This window comes from Paralichthys olivaceus, chromosome 6, assembly GCF_024713975.1.
Source record: "Paralichthys olivaceus isolate ysfri-2021 chromosome 6, ASM2471397v2, whole genome shotgun sequence".
NCBI classification, from domain to species: domain Eukaryota; kingdom Metazoa; phylum Chordata; class Actinopteri; order Pleuronectiformes; family Paralichthyidae; genus Paralichthys; species Paralichthys olivaceus.
The window spans coordinates 20,187,452-20,201,591 of record NC_091098.1 but is presented as its reverse complement, the minus strand read 5'-3'; positions in this window follow the sequence as shown (position 1 = coordinate 20,201,591).

Here is a 14,140-nt window from a genome sequence, read left to right as displayed (position 1 = left end):
AGAGGGAATTCTCAATTTGAAATCCTGAGTCTTTATTTCATTATAGTCTTTCATTAGGTCTGTTTTCTTCTCTCTGCAAAGCTTAAGGAGTGAAGGCTCATTAAAAGCTGTGACAGTGCCTCCTCTATCTCACTTACAGCTCTCACAGGGGGATCTGTCGAGTCGTGGATGTTTCGGTTCGGGTTGACTTCACCCGAAAAGGCGGCGTTAAGTGTAATTTGCGGGCAGCTCCTTGGTGGGTCAGGATTTGGCGCGGACAAGCAGCGAGCCATGTTTGAAACGTTAGCGGACGTGCACAGAGTCACACTCGTGCCTCCACTTGCGTTGCATGTGTTCCCACACACAACACTTCGGAGAGGGAGGTCTTGTTTTGACTTTAAAATTAAAGGACAGATTCATTATAGGATTATAAAGTCAGCTCGGGAAAAAAATTCAGCGTTTGGTGAGATTAGTATTGAATCTTCATAGAGAATAACTAATGACGGGGTAATGCATGACAATAACATTAAAGCAATTACACAGTAAATTAAAATGAATCAGTTTACCCTTTTATTATCACCAGTTGTTGATCATTTGGATATGATATCATAAAAATCTAAAAGAACTTGGAGACGGGCCATGATGATACAGTTGCGTGCATGTGGGAGCCCCTAGTAGGTGCTATTCGTCTCCTTCTCTGCTCTCCAAAAACATGTTTGGTGCAAGCTAAGGCCCCAAGGCTAGCTGAGGGTACATGTGCATTCCTTTCTGCCTGATTTAAAAGAGAGGTGTCGTCTTTTTTATGCACTTAGTTGAATCGGAGATGAGCAGGAGGCATTCCTCCATCAGAATCCTGACTGTAAAAAAAAAGTAATGTGACCTTCAAAGTCAACGCTGAGTTCACACAGTCTCTGCTGTTCAAGGGAAAATGTTAAAATTTTGAGAACTAGGACGTTTCTATTATTTCTCTCTACCTGCAGCTGCCCTGCACGGCGTACCTCTCAATTTCAGCAACTGTCTTGATGCAGGCAAGATGCAAGCAAAACACGCACACACACAAAGAACCCCCCCCCCCCCACACACACACACACACACACACACACATGCAGAGACTCATGCACAAGCAGAGGTATGCACACAGAGGGCAGCTCTGAGCCAACAATTCAGTGGAAATGAAGCCCTGCACCATGGCCTGAGCTTTCAGATGTATATCTATACTCAGAACAATAACGACACCTGATTGTACAAGATTCACATGCTGAACATTGTAAGTGACCAGACAACAGATGGCTTAGAGGAACAGAAACACACAGGAAAGTTTTAATTTCTTATTCAGGATCAATGACATATTTTTTCACCTGAAATAAGCTGCAGTTCACGTACATTACGTGCGGTTTAAGCTGGATAGTGTAACAAACTGCTTTAGTGTTGTTTTGGCTCAAAATAAATACAGGACATAATCTCACTGAGGCAAAGCACCTGAAACAGCTGCATGGTAAACCGGTATCATCCAGTTGCTGAGCTGCCCTGCGAGCAGTTTCAGACCTGCAGCTCTGGGCCTGCAGCTCCACTCAAACCTGGCTCACCGGAGATAAGGGACGATTACACCTGAGCCGGTGTCCAACATCCAACATCTCCAGGTAACAGCTTCTACAGTTGTCAGACTTCTGCCACCTGCAGGCAGAGTGTGTGTGTGTGTGTGTGTGTGTGTGTGTGTGTGTGTGTGTGTGTGTGTGTGTGTACTTGTACCTATGGAGTGATGTACATTTTTTAAAAGTGAGGACATTTTTGGTCCTTACTTTGAAAAAGTCTTGTGTGAGGGTTAAGACTTGCTTTTAAGGTTAGGGTTAGAATTAGGTTAGGGTCAGGGTAAGGCATTTAGTTGTGATTGTTAAGGTTAGGGTCAGGGTCATTATTATGAGTAAGGGTAATGCATTATGCCAGTGAGTGTACTCACCAAGGAGTTAGGGTTAGATACCTTAGCCTGGGTAGCAGTTTCAGACTTTGTGCTAAACTAATCTAAGCTAAACTAAACTAATCTAAACTAAGCTAAGCTAAACTAAACTAATCTAATCTAAGCTAAACTAAGCTAAGCTAAGATAAGCACCTTTCTTATCGTATTTGTATGACTGATCTCATGATGACCAATTATTTCTCTTTGTTAAAGAATGAATGTGCATGAACAAATTAGCTTCTCTGTTTTTCAAGACAACAAAATTCTCTCTGGGTTAGGGTTAGCGTTGATACAGGTAAATACGCAACCCAGTGGTAAAGTGTTTGGCACTGTCGCCTCACAGTAACAAGGTTCCCAGTTTGAATCCCGTCCTGGGAGGAGTCCACCTGTGTGAAGGTTGCATGTTCTCCTTGTGTATGCGTGGGTTCCTCTCATGTCTCTGGTTTGCTCTTATGAATCGAAATCGTTTGTATATGTGAATGGTTTTGTGCACCTTGCCTCTCGCCCATTGTCAGCTGTGATTTGCTCCACCCACTTTCTGCAACCTGATGGATGGATGGAAAGTTAAGTGCTGATAAAGATACAATCCAACAGAGGCTTTGTGACTTATGAGTGAGTTTTCGTGAGGTGCTCTGTATCAAAAAAGAAATGAGAAAAGAAAACAAAGAAAACATGGTGACGCAGTTGTATTTATTTTGGCTTGGTGCTTATCTAGCTTGATGACATCTGTTTGGGGAAACACAGTTCTGGGTGGCCCCGAAAGGTTCCTGAGAGTCATAACCTGGACATAGAACTGTGACTATCTACTGTACGTCAATCTCAGTCAAGCTTTGAAGTTTCAGCTCCGCAGACATTTTCTTTGTTGTCCTACGTTAGTCCTCGCTTTTCAAATCAAGTGACCTTGTGTGTGAGGTAATTGATCAGTCAGATATATCACCTCTCTGTTCTGTCTTGGTGATGAAATACAATATCAATATCTTTCCTCTGGATGAGTTGTGCTCTGTGTGCTATGGCATACAGTTACGTGTGTACATTTTCTTCCTGTTCCGTCGTTGCTGCCTTTTCCCCGTTTGCACGACAGTCTATTCAACCAGTTTCAAGCTTCCTCTTTACGCAAGTATTTTACCTGCAGGGCTGTGTTTTCTGTGTTTTTGTTCTACTCTGCCTCATTGACTCTAATATGGGCTTCCTGAATGGGTTTATCTTCAGACTTGTTCCCACAGGAGCTGATGACTCAAATGATATCAAACATGCATGATGAGAATGCAGATCTTTGTGGTCTGACACAACTGGATTTGTTGCTATTTATCCTCCAAACCCAATCAAAAGTTCAAAGACGTTGAACGTTGAACGTCGGAGCACACAGGTGAACAGAAACTGTCAGGACAGCTGCGTGACTCTCTCCTGTACGGAGAGAGTCACGCAGATTAGAAGCCCAGAGGTCCTGAGGCAAGTGCGTTCACTGTCATGAGAAAAAACAGCTATATTGACAAAATATGGATTGTTCAAACAGGTATATACTGTAGATGCACTTTGGACCAAATATCTCAACAGAATTTTTTCAAGAAGGCTATGAAATATAGAACTTTCATTGTTACCAGATTAAATGTTGAAATGTCTCAACAACTATTACAGGGATGATGACATTTGATTGGTGTGGATGACTTGTAACAAACATTGTGTTTCCTTAACTTTTGCTCTTGCACCAATAAGGTCAAGTAACCAGGAAGTTTGTAAAGAGCCTATATTTTGAAAATAAGCACCCCCCCCCCCCCAACATAGTAACAGGATGTAACCAGGAAGTCTGTAAAGAGCCTATATTTTGAAAATAAGCACCCCCCCCCCCCCCAACATAGTAACAGGATGTAACCAGGAAGTCTGTAAAGAGCCTATATTTTGAAAATAAGCCCCCCCCCCATAGTAACAGGATGTAACCAGGAAGTTTGTAAAGAGCCTATATTTTGAAAATAAGCCCCCCCCCCATAGTAACAGGATGTAACCAGGAAGTTTGTAAAGAGCCCCCCCCCCCCCCATAGTAACAGGATGTAACCAGGAAGCATGACATCACCATGCCATTGATCCTCCATGCCATTGATCCTTTCATGACTTTGACCATTCATGCCTTTTATACATGATACTTTACCTGTGACATTGTGTGGTTATTAGGCTCATTAGCAGAGGCACAAAACAAGAGAAGCAGATTTTTCTTCATTCTGATCCCTACATATTCATAAAGGAACAAAACCCAGCAACATGCCCTTCCTGACCCTTGGTGTCCTTGTAGGCACCGCAGTAACTAAAACTGTGAAGAGTCTTTTTGACCATTTCCTCCCACCTGGAGAGAGAAATATAGCAGCACCCATTCTAACAACTGAACTGCCTGAATGGGAAACTAATGTTGAAGAGGCAGAGGCCAATCCATTGGCAGCTGTGTTCGATAAAGAACAACAGGATGAGGTTGGACCTGCTGCAGCTGTGTCCCAAGTTACTACGGCGTTCAGTAACGCTGCACGCGCTGTGGATAAGGCTGTAGCAGAACTGAGAAGGACCTGCCCCACCTCTATTTTTTCAGGTGATACAGCACCAATGGGAGAGACCTGTGCTGCACTTCAGTGCAACCTTTCTGAAGCTGCAGATGCTCTGTATAACTCATCAGTAGAACTGCACCAGGCCGGTGCTGACGTTGATGTGCTTGACACTGCAGTGGCTGCCCTCAACACTACAGCTCTAGAGGATGACTCCAGTGCTTCAGCTGTGCTCAATGTGGCTGTAGATGTGTACAGTGCCGCAGATGCTTTGCACAAAGTCACACTAGCATTGGATTGGACCAGTGCTACAGCTATGTGCACCTTTGCTGCAACTTGGTACAATGCTTCACTCGCCATATACAAAGCTGCAGCAGCACTGCATGAGGCCAGTCGTGCTGAAACTCTGTTTGGTCTAGTACCACCTCTCTTATACATAACAGAAAGAGCGGATGTGAACAGTGCTGCAGCTTTGTCACCCGTTGCCACAACTGTTTAACGGAGCCGGTGATAGTTTTGGTTTTTTTTGGAGGATGGAAACTGTCAAATTAGAAATAAATAAAATTGAACAATATCTGCTGAGTATCTATTTTCTTGTATATACCAGTAGCATTGCACCTCTGTTGATTCACACCAATGTTTAAATTTACAGAAATTAAAATTTGTCCTAATACTCTACTATTGATACAACTTTAACTTTCATTTCAATTTTTTTAACTTTAATGAAAAATTACAATCTATTATCAGTGAATTTTACATTAAGATGAAACACACAAACATGAAACCAACTGGTTCCTTCTGCCTCCCTCTTCTCTCTGGCATACTGTATATGAGTGCATGTGCTGTGTTGCATTGCACCGCGCTGCTCAAGAATCCTGTGTGACAGTCCTGACTCACTGCAGAAAAGCACAGGAGTCAATCAATTCAATGCATTTGTTTAGAACCATACAACAACATACATTATGTCAAAGCACTTTGGGGGGGGGGGGGGGGGGCAGGGACATGACATCACCATGCCATAGATCCTCTAGTTACTTCTTCAATTACTTTTGAGCAAATAGCAGAGACTGTATATTTGTAGGTGGATGTTGCACTTCCAGTTCCTCCAGCTGTACAAAATTTGTATTAAATTATCATTGATATACGTAGATGCCACCAGCTGAAATTTTGCAGCCATGGCAGAAGTGATCTTGGTGTGGAGCCACAATACACGCGTTCAACCAATCGCAGTTGGTCATGACAATTCACCCCGTTGTTACATTAAATAACAAAACTCCTGAAACTACTAAAAGCCAAACTTACTAGATGTCCAATCCAATAACATGGAGAAGGCAAAGCTTATGACTAAAACTGCAGCCAGCCACCAGGGGGCGATTGGTGCGCTTTGGCTTGACTTTTGCTGAGCAGTCATGTTGTCCATCTGTATATACAGTCTATGCTGTATCATAGATTATATATAAAGAAGGATAATGTATCTCCACTTCCTTCTAATATCAAAAAATGAAGCCAGATCATCCTGGATATGAATGCTGCCATCTTCTACATTGTAAGTTAGTCTCAGCTGTCAATCATGACATTTCACGCTGTTTTCATGGCATCAAAAAACTAAGAAAAAGCAAACCTACACTTGAATAAACATCAGTGTGATACCTAAAATTTTAAAATGTTATTGAGCTTTTTCTTTTGTCCGTGTCACATGCACTAGCAGGATTTATGACCTGTACTGCAGCCGGCCACTAGGGGGCAATTGAGACTCTTTGGCTTCACTTTTGGGAGGACTTCCTACATGAATTAATCTGCATCATCTATATGGGATCCAAAGCTGTGGAGGCGTGGCTTCATACCTGACATCTCCTCGGCTGGCACAAGGCATTCCTCTCAAACCGCTCACAGCCAACCTACAATGGAATGCATACAGTCCACTCTTAAGTGGATTTCAGTGAGGGTAATACATTTTCTGCGGGTGAGCAATGGGCAGAGGAGAATGATGATGAAGAGTCGAGGCTTGCCTTTGGAAAGAAACAGTGTCACCCAAGTAATGAGCCGGCTTCAAGTGTTTGTTATTTTAAAAGACATTTTTCCTCTTCAAGGTGCAATCGTCATACAGATGTGGACTGTGCTGTGGCATGTTGCGCTCAAAAGAAAGGAAAAAAAAAATGTGAAGAGGGAGAGACAGATTTGTTTTAGGGGTGTTCCCAAAAATACTGTTGGTAAAAAAACACACAATCCAAAAATAGTATAAGTGAATGTGAACATGTGATTTGTATGAATTAGCTTGAGATTTGTGTATTCACTGATGTGGAGTTTTAGACTAAAACTCAACTGATCTGGATGAAAGCAACCCTTCCAGTTATTGTTGAAATTCCTCCAACATGATGAGAAATGATAGATTCAGCCAGTAGAGTTCAACAAGTTGAGTTATTGTAGTTTTCAAGACTCTACATTGAGGTTTTTTAAAAGACTTTGCTCTGTTTGGTTTGCATACATCGTCTATGGAGTAAATCTGACTGAAAACTGCACTTGGTCTGTTTCCAGGCCTGAATCGAGCATTTCCTGCTTCAGATCATCAACTCTTTTAAAAATAAAGATTTTCCAACACACAAGAACAGACAGGAATCCCCTCGTGTGGGGAAGTTATGACACGCACATGTCAAGAGATATGCCTTGAAGTCACTTCCAAACACTGCTGCTTTCACCGGTGAAGAAGAGGACAAACAGTAATGAATACACAAATGCCTGGATCAAATTTTTATTAGCGTGAGATGAATTGTTGCCAAATCCATCCACAGTGTGCAGGGGCACTTATCCTAACACAGTGTGAGACAACTTACCCAAATACTTGAAGCTATTAAAAGCACACTGTTCCTTGCACCTTATACCTTCTGAGTTTGGCTATATGACCGCTTGATAAAAGAATCTGTTTATAAGCTGAAAATCACCAGGCGTTTGTTTGTTGACTGTTTCCTTTGCTTTTGGGAGCACACACATGCAGTTTTTATTTTAAATCATTGTGTTCTTGAGTGTTGTGGGGGAGGATCAACCTGCCACCATGGCAGCCCATTTATTGCTGCTCTCCTACACATGAAATTAAGCTTCCATGTGCAAATACAGTTATGCAGGTTGGCACAGAACTCTGGAGGAATGTGCTGCTCTTCTTTTTATTGAATGCATAAATTCAGGAAGTCCAAACATCGGCCGAGAGTGCTCGCTACCCCGGGAGAGTTCTCAGAGAGCAGGTTACAAAACGTGCGCTCAGTCAATCCCACTCATCCGTGATGGGATGATACCTCTGTCAGTGTGGCCCTCTCAGATGGAATTACTGTCATAGTTGGCAGGATGACTCTCTTCAGGTGATAAAAGAGGTGTTGATACAGAAGCATCTGGCAGGCCTCTGAGCTCCAGACAGATTCTGGCTTTCACCCACACTCACCCGAATCTATCAAACCACAGACAGCATCTGTTTGGGGCCGAGGATCAGCCTAGTTAGCTCATATTGTGAAGTTCAATTAGCCTGTTGCTTGTACGGAGCAGAAATATTGATTTTGTTGATGCAACTTAGGAGAATCATAAATCCATCCAGGAGAGAGGGGTGCACAGTCCTCTTCAACTTCTCCTCCACAGCTTTCAAACAGCAGGGTTTTTCCTGAAGATGCCGCCCAAGGCCTGTTTTGGAAAGGTTGTGATTGATTACCAGGATTTAGTGAGGAATCTCACACAATTTAACACAATCATGAAAGACTTTGAGAGTAAACCACAGGGATGCTCAAAGGCAGTGGCATTTAGACTTTTCAGTCTAAGTATAAGAGCACAGCTGGTCTTATATCCACCATGCTGACAGATCTGTTGATTGTGATTTCACTGATGTCATTTTATAAACTTGATGACTGTGGTGTGCTTGATATCAAAGAGACGCTGACGGCCAATTGGACAGCTTTGTTGGATTAATTTTAAACATACAATATGTAACTTCGTCGTCAGGGGGTCTCTCAATCAAAACAATAACACAGTCTGAAGCAACGTAAATCATTTTCACGGATGAGGAAACACTTTAAGTTTTATTAATGTTACTCATGCAACCGGCAACCAGTAATTGTTATCGGTTATGAGTGACCTATACAAATAGATGAAGAAAACTGGCTAGGTGTCAAGAAGTGAGTTTTTCCTTTGGCATGTGTTGTTTGCCCTGGACAGTATTAAACATTGTGCTACTTTTCTGGGATTTCTGGGTTTGACCATTGTTGGACACATTTTGGAGAATGTAAATAAATTAATTTTATCTGTAAAAAATAACAGTACCAGAAACAGGAACAAAGTTAAGAAGTGGATCATTCACACAGGTACATACTAACCTCGCTGTCTCTTATATGTTGGTGTTTTTACATTTTACATTTATAGTGCGCACACACACACACACACACACACACTCACACGCACCCTCACACGCTCAGGCACACACTCAGGCACACACTCAGGCACACACATATATGTATAGACACCTCTTCTGTCTCTTAAATGTGGCCAAAACCCCGCAGGGACCAAAGCCATTTTTCATGTAATTACAGAAAACCTGCCTGACTGGCTTTGAGGCAGCTTGTGAAAGAAGGGACTGAGTCTCGTACGTTGCACTGTACATCTAACCAGCTACTATTAGCAAATGGGTAATTTTACTTGTTTCACTTTCAGTCATTGTGCCAAATTTGTCGGCACATCTAAGAGCTCTAAAAGGTGCGCCACAGTAAATTGGCAGGTTGAACAGCACCCGTGTGACGTGAAATGCTTCCATCCATCATCTCCTGCTACTGCTCTCTTTTTTATTTGGCTTCAATGATCCACCAACTTGTTTTGTCTTTCCAGACTTTATCTACACTTTGTCTGGTCCTCATCTTAAACCTGCATGTGTCTTTCAGCCTCGCTGTTCAAGCATGTGTTCACAATAGTGGAATTTTTCCATTATTGAAACACACATATATATCATCGTATGACCCACCACTGACAACTACAGTCTGCTCAGAGAGGGACAGTGGTAGAAAGGAATTTCCCCCGGGACAGACTCGATGAACTGACGCTGTCTTTGGGGTGTACGGCAAGTCTGCAGAGGAGGCAGCTCTGAGGTAATGTTTGTCTCTGTCTGTCTTCGAGATAAACCTGTCATTAGAGCCCTGATGAACGTGTCACATTGTGCGACTGTCTTCTCAGACAAATGGTGTCTAACTTTATGAGAACACATGAAAGTTGTGTTGCAGTGATACACTTAACAGGGGCAGCATAGGAGATTCTTCATTCTGGTCTCTGTCTGTAGGGGGCGACTGTTGCTTTGGATTCTCTCTTATAAAACATTGGACCATTATTCTCTCACCTGAATATCAGTAACGGTTACACTAGAAAACAGACACAGACAGAAGTGGCCTTTTTTTCCCAATGCAACTCACCAAACATCCCTCAGATCTGATCATGTAGCCTGCGGCACAGGTTCCCTGTAATGATAAGTCTCTCGCAGCTCATCTTATGTGTAAATCTATCAAGAAACACCACCTTTGCTTTTGTTAAATAATTGAGTCATTGCTGTTTTAGCATGCTTGTGCCCTCAGGTTGTCTGGAGCTCAGATTTATATATGTAGAACTAAGATATTATTATTCTACAGTTCATCTCTCTGAACCTCATTGACCTTGAGGGTCCTCACGACCTCACAGTCTGGCAGCGTACATCCGGCAAATGCAGTTGTTCGATGTCTAAACATGTCTCCCAGTGAATGTTTACCACCTGCAGCAAGCTTCCACCTGCTGAAGACTGCTGCAGTGCTTGTGGACGTTATCGCCTCTAAAGACTCATCATGCAAGAGCTGCAGCTCTCCTGCCAATAGTTTAATTGTTTTGTTTTAGACAGTTTTAATATTTTATATTTAACATCAACGAACAAAGAATCACATGTTTTGAACTGTGTTTTTTTCGCAGTGATGTTTGGTTTTACCTGCAGCGTTAAAGGATTTTCAATTTTCGCTCTCACAGCGTTATAAGGGCTCATCTCTCCCCTTTCGTACAGCATGGGAGAGGCACGTGATATTTTGGTCCCACAACTTTCTGTATGTTAGTCATTTTGTATTATGTTACGTTCACCTGCTAATTTAAAAACGCAGAGTAATACGCTGACGTATTTGTGTTGTTTTACATTGGGGGGGCTCCAAATATGAACAACACTGACTGGAGGATTTTGTTCTTTGGCTTATTTTTTCTGAATAAATGTAAATAACTTCCAAAGACCTTCATGGTCTGCCCCTTTTCCATCACATCGTTGGAATCCACCAGTTACATTTTTCAGCCACTAATAATATCAGGCTGCTTCTGGAGGAAGAAAACTCATGACACATTTGAGAAGAAACAACATCCTCATTCCCCCAGTGAGTGTCCTCTCAGCACCGTACTGTTTCTGTCAGAGCAGGCGCTGCTTTGTTCAGTCTACTCGTCCTGTCACTAGACACCCATCCTTTTGAGGAGCTGTGATTTATGATGGAAGTGATCACTGTGGTTTCAGTGCCAACTGACAATACTCCAACTGGTTTTGTTCTCTCTTTCCAGGTGACATCATAGTCCAGATCATGTTTACTCTCTGGCCCTCGTGACAACTGCGGAAGATACAACTCGACCTCTGTGATCCGTGTGACTGATATTACTGGATGGATAATTATAAGCCTGCAAAAGAGCAAAGAAACCAGAAAGCCAGAAACCCTTCAGGGTGTTTGTCTCTGTCTGGCACATTGTCAAGAGTCTCTGCCCACCAGGCTTTCTTTCTGGATTTAACTATGCCAGGAGAAGACACTCGCTAATGAATGACCAGCCCTAAAAAAATGTCATTTGTATTGCTTGTTTTCACTATTGTGAATACAACAACAGCCCTATAACATTACAATAACCATAAATCAACGTACTGTAGGTATAGAGCCTCTACAAAATCATTAAAGGCGAGTGAAAGTGAGATTCTCTGGCCTTTCATCGTTCTCTTTATGCAGTTTCCCTTTTGTCCTATTCTTTATCTCATTACCATCACTGAAGCTCAGCATCCAGCTGTGCTCCCCTGCCCTACAGACAAACCTCTGACCCTGCGCTGAACCGCAGGATCATCCACCACTGTCACTCAATGACCTCCGTGACTCTGAGGTCATTCGGTGCACAACCCGTTTCCATTTTTATTTTCTTTCTTTTTTCATGTGGATTAGGAATTTAATAGTGTACATGAATGCGTTGTCAGGGAAAAAGTAATGAATGGAAAAAATGAAACGTGTCGAGAGGAATGAACAGAATGACCTGAGATACCACCTGTCAGACATTTCCACAGAGGCCGCTACCTTGTTTACAGGCAACACTGGCTATTATTTACAGGGAGCCACAGACATAAAAACTTCAAACAAGTGGTTATTACAGTTCATGACATCATTGTCATGAAGTGTGTGCGCGATTAACCGCATACAAAGGCCCGTTTGTGGCTCACACTCACACGCTGTATGCAGAGAACACGTTGCCACAGAAGCGTCTGTTTCTTTCTTTTATTTTCTGGAATATGCATTTCAGTGCAGCAGCAGGAAATGAAATGAAGATAGCATGATTGAAAAGGCATGTGGCACTGACTTCAAAACACTTTTGTCACCAGCACTGCGGGATACATATCAAAAGAAGGTACTTTCAGGTATCTCTTTACCTCGCTGGGTTGAAGGTGAGGGTGTTTCCATATCTTGTCAATGCATGAGCAAAGCGAGGGAGAAGATTAATGATATAATAGCTCTGACCACACGGTTTAGATATTTAAACTGGCAGCATCAGCTCAAATTGTTTCATGGCTTTCTGCAATGATACATTTAGGAGCGTGTCTGGACAGGTTACAAGATGCTAGAGGAGAGAATTCATTGCAACTCCCTCTGAACTGTTCAGCCAAGAGACAGGAGCTTGGAAGCTATGACACCATCAGTAAAGTACACGCAGAATGTTTACTTCCCGCCAACCTGTTTGTGCACCTTCTCTGTTGACAGACAAAGAAATTAAAAAGTGAGACAGCGTCGGCATTGACCGATAAATTGGTTGCCTAATCTCAAATAGAAAGAAAAAATCACACTTGGCAGAGTTCCCTGTTTCATTCTAAGTATTCTCCGAGCAGGGAAAATGTTTCGTAATCAGTAGAGGAGTCAAGGAGTGCAGCTTTAAAAATGAGACTCTGGTAATAATGAACCTGCGAACAAGCGATCGACTCAAGGAGAGAAGATGCCAAGTCCTTATAGGATCGAGGAGGAGCAGTATGAGATTAAGAAAGCGGCTGTGATGACGCTGGAGGAAGAAGATCAATGTTTCCAAAGCGTCTCGGAGTCTTACAGGGTTGTAGTGAGTTTGGTGTTTTTGTTCAAAACATCCCGTGTCAGGACGCCCGAGACGTCGGAGGATTACTGTAAGCTTAGCTCAGGTGACGTCTACTGTGGAAGGGGTGGTGTGTGTGTGTGTGGGTGTGTGAGTGGGGGGGGCAGGTATGAGGGCCCTCCATAGCCCTGTTCCAAACCACTCCAAAAACAAGGAAAAGTATCATATGTGGTTCTCAGATCATTTGAAGTACACTATGTGCCATCAAAAGACGCTTTTAACAGACTCACTCAAAGTTCTTTTTACCCCATTTCCCAGATGCCGTTGCCATGATTACATATTTCAAGAGCTTTCAAAGGCAGGTTAAGTGGACGGGTATGTTCAATCAGACCACGGTAAATGGCTCCTTTAAAATACCCCCAGAGAGCCGGGGTTCTTACCTTAATGCCCCTGACAATGCCTGGAAGCTATTTGACCACTGTGTTTACCTGCAAAATCAGATAGAGCATGGGAAGTCAGATAGACCCTCTGAGGGGCCAAACAGTTGTGGATCCCTCTCTTGTGGGGAGTGGATATTGTCGGCTATCTCTGGCTTCCATCTCAAGCGGCGTGCGGTTAAGAGAGTGCATGAATGAGCTCGGCACCCATACAGTATCTCTGGAATCACATAAAGACAACCTTGTGCTCTGCAATTTACTGTGCAGCGCTCAGGTGCTTGTGCATGTCCCAACCAGAGGAAAAACAAAAGTATGACTGACATAATCATGTGTCAGAAGATTTATGGTCAGAGGGAGCGAACGGTAGAGAAAACCTGGAGAGCACATTTTCTCAATCCTCCTCCTTCAAATTATTGTCTTTAGTGCCGTCCACTTGTTTGAGTGAAACGTAGGAAGCGCTTGAATCGTCCACACACGCGGAGCGTCGTGTTAATGAAGGCCCTGTAAAATATATGATTCAACAACTCTGAGTCATTTCCGTCTTCATTGGTGGCATATTTTTTAGTTGTCAGAGGATTTTCTAAAGGAAAAGTAAAAGCAGGGTGATGCTGGTTTTTCATATGTATTTCTGAATCATGTTCAATAACAACTGAACAGGTAAGACTAAAAAGGAAATCGCGTTGGATGTTTAAATTAGGTTGACGTCTGTCTCTGGTTTTGACAAACTCCTGGATCACCAGGTAGACTTTTAATTCCATCCATAAATCTGGTCACTGACAGGCCAATCTAATGATAAAACAGAAAGCAGGATGGGTCTTGCTTAAATATGTTTTAAAAGACTCGTTGTTGGCTGTGACACTAATTGCTGGCTGGGGCTCACTGCTGGGCTGCCCTGATGTAACAGGTCA